The 9,036-nt window shown below is 42.9% G+C and overlaps 1 long non-coding RNA gene across 2 annotated transcripts in view; it reads left to right on the top strand.

Moving 5' to 3' along the window:
• LOC119296132 overlaps nucleotides 1-2,134 on the top strand; it is a 12,546-nt gene extending 10,412 nt beyond the window's left edge. The window contains exon 3 of one of the 2 annotated variants that reach the window (XR_005144885.1): nucleotides 1,310-2,134. This is a non-coding gene — a long non-coding RNA (uncharacterized LOC119296132). Of the gene's footprint in view, nucleotides 1-324; nucleotides 1,244-1,309 lie in introns of those variants that run through there. The other variant, XR_005144883.1, reaches the window with a different exon arrangement.
• Nucleotides 2,135-9,036: the final 6,902 nt, after the last annotated feature.

Below are 9,036 nucleotides of genomic sequence, written 5' to 3'. Positions count from 1 at the left end.
GATTTCACAACTTTAATTGTTACATGCATAAATAGATTGCTCATTGATCCTCCGAAAGTGTCTACTCCAGATAGTAGAATGAATTTTTTATGCTATGTTAACAATAGAGTATACTTGGTAATTGTTTTTAAAAAGATAGAACAATTTGTAGTTATTACATATGTAGAGAATAGATCTTCATCCATCAAAATCATACCTAAGCTTGTGTTGATAAATTAAGTGTAAGCCATTCTTGTGCCTTGAAAGGGAATAAAATATAGTTGTAAATTGATCAATTACCTAAGACGTTTTGGTATGAAATAATTGCCAAACTTGATGATACAGGTGGAAAGTGGCGGGACTTCGTCGATGTCGAGTTGGGTGTCATCTGAAGCGCTTGCGGGTGGCTTGGCCACGTGTTGACTTGCACGCCGCACTGTCCTCATACCGGCTGTCTTTGATTCTCTTGGATAGCGTGTTGGAGTCACAGTTTTAGCAACCATTAAATTGAGATAGGAAGAAGATGAACAAACCTTAGAACTGTGAGTCAAAGATGAGTCAGAGCTTGAGCAGCACGGACATGCCACCTCGTACTCATCAGCTATGGTGACATGTTCGTGGATGTGTCTCAGACCGAAGTCATTGCCGCTGGTCCGTGATTCCATGCATCCTTGTTTGGATTGGAGGCAACAGAGCGTGGGTTGGAGTCAACGGCCCTTGGAGATGTGCAATAGCAAGGCAAAGAAGCGGACGAAGGACAAAGCAGCGGTCTCTGCGTCCTAGTGGCTGCATCCTGCTCGTCAATATCTCACCGTAGTCACTGCCGCCATGTCATCCCATGTAGATTTGGACCTGACCTCCTCTCATTCTCCTAGGACGCTTGAGCGCTTCAGCCGGCGCTTCACTGATGACGACGAAGGCAGGATCAGAAGGGGCACGTTGCAGCCCCAAAGAATTGGAAACCCTAGCAGCCGAGTTTCTCCTTAACGTGTGTGGTAAGGAACGTGAAGCCTGCTTAAGATTTGAAGAGGAGCACGTGAGCGAAGAGGTCAACTTTTTGATATTTTATTATCCAATGGCTTTAGATGAAAAATTGAGCTATGTTAACAATGGAGTATACTTGGTAATTGTTTTTAAAAAGATAGAACAATTTCTAGTTATTACATATGTAGAGAATAGATCTTCATCCATCAAAATCATACCTAAGCTTGTGTTGATAAATTAAATGTAAGCCATTCTTGTGCCTTGAAAGGGAATAAAATATAGTTGTAAATTGATCAATTACCTAAGACGTTTTGGTATGAAATAATTGCCAAACTTGATGATACAGGTGGAAAGTGGAGGGACTTCGTTGATGTCAAGTTGGGTGTCACCTGAAGCGCTTGCGGGTGGCTTGGCCACGTGTTGACTTGCACGCCGCACTGTCCTCATACCGGTTGTCTTAGATTCTCTTGGATAGCGTGTTGGAGTCACAGTTTTAGCAACCATTAAATTGTGATAGGAAGAAGATGAACAAACCTTAGAACTGTGAGTCAAAGATGAGTCAGAGCTTGAGCATCACGGACATGCCACCTCGTACTCGTCGGCTATGGTGGCATGTTGGTGGATGTGTCTCGGACCGAAGTCATTGCCGCTGGTCCCTGGTTCCATGCATCCTTGTTTGGATTGGAGGCAACATAGCGTGGGTTGGAGTCAACGGCCCTTGGAGATGTGCAATAGCAAGGCAAAGAGGCGGATGAAGGACAAAGCAGCGGTCTCTGCGTCCTAGTGGCTGCATCCTACTCGTCAATATCTCACCGTAGTCACTGCCGCCATGTCATCCCCGGTAGATTTGGACCTGACCTCCTCTCATTCTCCTAGGGCGCTTGAGCGCTTCAGCCGACGCTTCACTGATGACGACGAAGGCAGGATCAGAAGGGGCACGTTGCAACACCAAAGAATTGGAAACCCTAGCAGTAGAGTTTCTCCTTAACGTGTGTGGTAAGGAACGTGAAGCCTGCTTAAGATTCGAAGAGGAGCACGTGAGCGAAGAGGACAACTTTTTGATATTTTATTATCCAATGGCTTTAGATGAAAAATTGATCCGCTAGCAGGCTAATCAAGTTGTGAACTAATTGTGAGTTCAAGAAAAAGTTGTGAACTAATTGTTTGTCAATTTGCGGCAACGTCTTATATGTATAAAAAAGATGGAGATACATGTGAGATTTTTGTCGCGGGCTTCATATGTGAGTTATCGACCATATCTTTGAATATAGGGAAGACGTGATTGCATCCAGCCTTCCGTTACGTTTTCTATTTCCTATTCTACCTTATTACTATCTCCCGATGATTTCTTGTTTATTTAAGGAAGAAGAAAAGGTAGCGTGCGAGAAGAGACATTTTCCCCGTAAGGCATGAATCCCTAAATCGTACCTCGTCATGATTGTCGCTAGCCTAGCCTTGTTTTTTTTTGAGATACCTAGCCTTGTTAATTGCAATGTAGATCAATGGCGTCTCCCCGTACATGTACTTTCCTATGCATAGACGTGACAATCTGATGGTTCAATATGTTGTTACGTACATGATTCCCTAGAAAAACATGTTATGTAAAAACTTTAAATCTTAGCCATTAGTTCTTTAATCAGACGGTGCAAATAATATTAGCAGATGTGGACGAACGTGATGTCTTATTTGTCTCTTGTTTTAATTATATAATAGATTACATAATGGGGTCACAACGGCAATGGATGGTGTTTGAATTGCTAGTACTTTTATCTGCAGTGAACATGCAACTATATGTGTGTTGTAAAAAAATTGAAATTATTTAGGGTTCGTTTGGACATTTTATACATTAAATTGGTTTTCTAGCCATTTCAGGCGCACAATTCAAAATTAAACTACATGCACATGCTCTGGTGTATCAATATGGGTTGTAAAATCATATATGTGTCCATGGGTTTATGCTTATGTCTGATGCTAGAAATGGGGTTGAATTTCGAGCAACACGGTATTGTGGCTCTCCGGCAAACGTTGAGGTACTTGCTTTTGTAATTCTAGTAAATCCAAAACCCGTCTAAAATTCATGAACCTTGGCATTCTATCATGGAATGGCATCAACATGCTGGGGTAAAAATGTTGGAAATATGCCCTAGAGGCAATAATAAAAGTATTATTATTATATTTCCTTGTTCATGATAATTGTCTTTTATTCATGCTATAACTGTATTATCCGGAAATCGTAATACACGTGTGAATACATAGACCACAAGATGTCCCTAGTGAGCCTCTAGTTGACTAGCTCGTTGTGATCAACAGATAGTCATGATTTCCTGGCTATGGACATTGGATGTCGTTGATAACGGGATCACATCATTAGGAGAATGATGTGATGGACAAGACCCAATCCTAAGACTAGCACAAAAGATCGTGTAGTTCATTTGCTAGAGCTTTGCCAATGTCAAGTATCTCTTCCTTCGACCATGAGAGCGTGTAACTCCTGGATACCGTAGGAGTGCTTTGGGTGTATCAAACGTCACAACGTAACTGGGTGACTATAAAGGTGCACTACAGGTATCTCCGAAAGTATCTATTGTTTTATGCGGATCGAGACTGGGATTTGTCACTCCGTGTAAACGGAGAGGTATCTCTGGGCCCACTCGGTAGGACATCATCATATGCGCAATGTGACCAAGGAGTTGATCACGGGATGATGTGTTACGGAACGAGTAAAGTGACTTGCCGGTAACGAGATTGAACAAGGTATTGGATACCGACGATCGAATCTCGGGCAAGTAACATACCGATAGACAAAGGGAATTGAATACGAGATTGATTAAGTCCTTGACATCGTGGTTCATCCGATGAGATCATCGTGGAACATGTGGGAGCCATCATGGGTATCCAGATCCCGCTGTTGGTTATTGACCGGAGAATGTCTCGGTCATGTCTACATGTCTCCCGAACCCGTAGGGTCTACACACTTAAGGTTCGATGACGCTAGGGTTATAAAGGAAGTTTGTACCGAATGTTGTTCGGAGTCCCGGATGAGATCCCGGACGTCACGAGGAGTTTCGGAATGGTCCGGAGGTAAAGATTTATATATGGGAAGTCCTATTTTGGCCACCAGAAAATGTTCGGGATTTTTCGGTATTGTACCGGGAAGGTTCTAGAAGGTTCCGGAGTGGGGCCCACCTGCATGGGGGGACCCACATGGACGTGGGTAGTGGGTGCAAGGCCCCACACCCCTGGTCAAGGCGCATCAAGATCCCCCCTTAGAAGGAATAAGATCATATCCCGAAGGGATAAGATCAAGATCCCTAAAAAGGGGGGATAACAATCGGTGGGGAAGGAAATAATGAGATTTCTTTCCTCCCACCTTGGCCAACGCCCCAATGGACTTGGAGGGCAAGAAACCAGCCCCTCCACCCCTATATATAGTGGGGAGGCGCATGGGAGCTACACACGAAGTTCTGGCACAGCCCTACCTCTCTCCCTACTCCTCCTCTCCCATGGTGCTTGGCGAAGCACTGCTGGATTGCCACGCTCCTCCACCACCACCACGCCGTTGTGCTGCTGTTGGATGGAGTCTTCCTCAACCTCTCCCTCTCTCCTTGCTGGATCAAGGCGTGGGAGACGTCACCGGGCTGTACGTGTGTTGAACGCGGAGGTGCCGTCCGTTCGGCACTAGGATCATCGGTGATTTGAATCACGACGAGTACGACTCCATCAACCCCGTTCACTTGAACGCTTCCTCTTAGCGATCTACAAGGGTATATAGATGCACTCTCTTTCTACTCGTTGTTGGTCTCTCCATAGATAGATCTTGGTGACACGTAGGAAAATTTTGAATTTCTGCAACGTTCCCCAACAGTGGCATCATGAGCTAGGTCTATTGCGTAGATTCTTTGCACGAGTAGAACACAAAGTAGTTGTGGGCGTTGATGTTGTTCAATATGCTTACCGTTACTAGTTCAATCTTGTTTCGACGGTATTGTGGGATGAAGCGGCCCGGACCGACCTTACACGTACTCTTACGTGAGATAGGTTCCACCGATTGACATGCACTTGGTGCATAAGGTGGCTAGCGGGTGCCAGTCTCTCCCACTTTAGTCGGAACAGATTCGATGAAAAGGGTCCTTATGAAGGGTAAATAGCAATTGGCATATCACGTTGTGGTCTTGCGTAGGTAAGAAACGTTCTTGCTAGAAACCCATAGCAGCCACGTAAAACATGCAACAACAATTAGAGGACGTCTAACTTGTTTTTGCAGGGTATGCTATGTGATGTGATATGGCCAAGAAGAATGTGATGAATGATATGTGATGTATGAGATTGATCATGTTCTTGTAATAGGATTCACGACTTGAATGTCGATGAGTATGACAACCGGCAGGAGCCATAGGAGTTGTCTTTATTTATTGTATGACCTGCGTGTCATTGAAGAACGCCATGTAAACTACTTTACTTTATTGCTAAACGCGTTAGTCATAGAAGTAGAAGTAGTCGTTGGCGTGACAACTTCATGAAGACACGATGATGGAGATCATGATGATGGAGATCATGGTGTCGTGCCGGTGACGATGATGATCATGGAGCCCCGAAGATGAAGATCAAAAGGAGCAAAATGATATTGGCCATATCATGTCACTATTTGATTGCATGTGATGTTTATCATGTTTATGCATCTTGTTTGCTTAGGACGACGGTAGTAAATAAGATGATCCCTTACAAAATTTCAAGAAGTGTTCTCCCCTAACTGTGCACCGTTGCTACAGTTCGTCGCTTCTAAGCACCACGTGATGATCGGGTGTGATGGATTCTTACGTTCACATACAACGGGTGTAAGACAGTTTTACATAGCGAAAACACTTAGGGTTAACTTGACGAGCCTAGCATGTGCAGACATGGCCTCGGAACACGGAGACCGAAAGGTTGAGCATGAGTCGTATGGTAGATACGATCAACATGAAGATGTTCACCGATGATGACTAGTCCGTCTCACGTGATGATCGGACACGGCCTAGTTGACTCGGATCATGTGATCACTTAGGTGACCAGAGGGATGTCTATCTAAGTGGGAGTTCATAAGATGAACTTAATTATCCTGAACATAGTCAAAAGACCTTTTGCAAATTATGTCGTAAGCTCGCGCTTTAGTTCCACTGTTTAGATATGTTCCTAGAGAAAATATAGTTGAAAGTTGATAGTAGCGATTATGCGATCAGTAGAAAGCTTATGTCCTTAATGCACCGCTCAGTGTGCTGAACCCCAACGTCGTTTGTCGATGTTGCGAACATCGGACATACACGTTTTGATAACTACGTGATAGTTCAATTAAATGGTTTAAGTAGAGGCACCAAAGACGTTTTCGAAACGTCGCGGAACATATGAGATGTTTCGAGGGCTGAAATTGGGATTTCAGGCTCGTGCCCACGTCAAGAGGTATAAGACCTCCGACGATTTTCTTAGCCTGCAAACTAAGGGAGAAAAGCTCAATCGTTGAGCTTGTGCTCAGATTGTCTGAGCACAACAATCACTTGAATCGAGTGGGAGTTGATCCTCCAGATAAGATAGTGATGTTTCCCCAAAGTCATTGCCACCAAGCTGCTAGAGCTTCGTGATTAACTATAACATATCAGGGATAGATATGATGATCCTTGAAATATTCATGATGTTTGACACCGCGAAAGTAGAAATCAAGAAGGAGCATCAATTGTTGATGGTTGGTGAAACCACTAGTTTCAAGAAGGGCAAGGGAACAAAGGGATACTTCATGAAACGGCAATTCAGCTGCTGCTCTAGTGAAGAAACCCAAGGTTGAACCCAAACCCGAGACTAAGTGCTTCTGTAATAAGGGGAACAACCACTGTAGCAGCATTACCCTAGATACTTGGTAGATGAGAAGGCTGGCAAGGTCGATAGAAGTATATTGGATATACATTATGTTAATGTGTACTTTACTAGTACTCCTAGTAGCACCAGGGTATTGGATACCGGTTCGGTTGCTAAGTGTTAGTAACTCGAAATAAAAGCTACGGAATAAACGGAGACTAGCTAAAGGTGAGCTGACGATATATGTTGGAAGTGTTTCCAAGGTTGATATGATCAAGCATCGCACGCTCCCTCTACCACCGAGATTGGTGTTTGCGTTGAGCATAGACATGATTGGATTATGTCTATCGCAATACGGTTATTCATTTAAGGAGAATAATGGTTACTCTATTTTTGAATAATACCTTCAATGGTCATGCACCTAAAGGAATGGTTTATTGAATCTCGGTCGTAGTGATACACATTTTCATGCCAAAAGATATAAGATAGTAATGATAGTACCACTTACTTGTGGCACTGCCATGTAAGTCATAATGGTATAAAACGCATGAAGAAGCTCCATGTTGATGGATCTTTGGACTCACTCGTTTTTGAAAAGTTTGAGACATGCGAACCATGTCTATTGGTGTATATGCATGAAGAAACTCCATGCAAATGGATCGTTCGGACTCACTTGATTTTGAATCACTTGAGATATGCAAATCATACCACATGGGCAAGATGACTGAAAAGCCTCATTTTCAGTAAGATGGAACAAGATAGCAACTTGTTGGAAGTAACACATTTTGATGTGTGCAGTCGAATGAGTGCTGAGGCATGCAGTGAATATCATTATGTTCTTACTTCACAGATGATTCGAGTAAATGTTGAGTATATTTACTTGATGAAACACAAGTCTGAATTATTGAATGGTTCAAGTAATTTCAGAGTGAAGTAGCAGATCATTGTGACAAGAGGATAAAATGTCTATGATATGATCATAGAGATGAATATCTGAGTTACGAGTTTTGGCACACAATTAAGACATTGTGGAAATTGTTTCGCAATTAATACCGCCTGGAACACCATAATGTGATGGTGTGTCCGAACATCATAGTTGCACCCTATTGGATATGGTGCGTACCATGATGTCTCTTATCGAATTACCACTATCGTTCATGGGTTAGGCATTAGAGACAACCACATTCACTTTAAATAGGTCACCACGTAATTCCGATGAGATGACACCGTATGAATTATGGTTTAGAGAAACCTAAATTGTCGTTTCTTAAAAGTTTGGGGCTGCGACGCTTATATGAAAAAGTTTCAGGTTGATAAGCTCGAACCCAAAGCGGATAAAATGCATCTTCATAGGAAACCCAAAACAGTTGGGTATACCTCCTAATTCAGATCCGAAAGCAATATGGATTGTTTCTAGAATCGGGTCCTTTCTCGAGGAAAAGTTTCTCTCGAAAGAATTGAGTGGGAGGATGGTGGAGACTTGATGAGGTTATTGAACCGTCTCTTCAACTAGTGTGTGACAGGGCACAGGGAGTTGTTCCTGTGGCACCTACACCAATTGAAGTGGAAGCTTATGATATTGATCATGAAACTTTGGATCAAGTCACTCCCAAACCTCGTAGGATGACAAGGATGCGTACTACTTCAGAGTGGTATGTAATCCTGTCTTGAAGGTCATGTTGCTAGACAACAATGAACCTACGAGCTATGGAGAAGCGATGGTGGGCCCGGATTCCGATAAATGGCTTGAGGCCATAAAATCCGAGAGAGGATCCATGTATGAAAACAAAGTGTAGACTTTGGCAGAACGGCTCGATGGTCGTAAGGCAAATGAGTACAGATGGATTTCAAAAGGAAGACGGACAATGATGGTAAATGTCACCATTAAGAAAGCTAGACTTGTCGTTAAGATGTTTTCCGACAAGTTCAAGGAGTTGACTACGATGAAATTTTCTCACTCGTAGCGATGCTAAGAGTCTGTTGGAATTATATTAGCGATTACTGCATTATTTATGAAATCTTGCAGATAGGATGTCAAAACATTGTTTCCTCGACGATTTTAATGAGGAAAGGTTGTATGTGATACAACCGGAAGGTTTTGTCAATCCCGAAAGATGCTAATAAGTATGCAAAGCTCCAGCAATCCTTCTAAGGACTGGAGTGAGCATCACGGAGTTGGAATGTATGCTTTGATGATGATCAAAAATTTTGGGTTTGTACAAAGTTTATGAGAAACTTGTATTTCCA

The sequence above is a fragment of the Triticum dicoccoides genome, chromosome 4B, assembly GCF_002162155.2.
Source record: "Triticum dicoccoides isolate Atlit2015 ecotype Zavitan chromosome 4B, WEW_v2.0, whole genome shotgun sequence".
In the NCBI taxonomy this organism is placed as follows: Eukaryota; Viridiplantae; Streptophyta; class Magnoliopsida; order Poales; family Poaceae; genus Triticum; species Triticum dicoccoides.
Note: the sequence above shows the minus strand (reverse complement) of the source record. Positions and strands in the feature narration are given on the sequence as shown.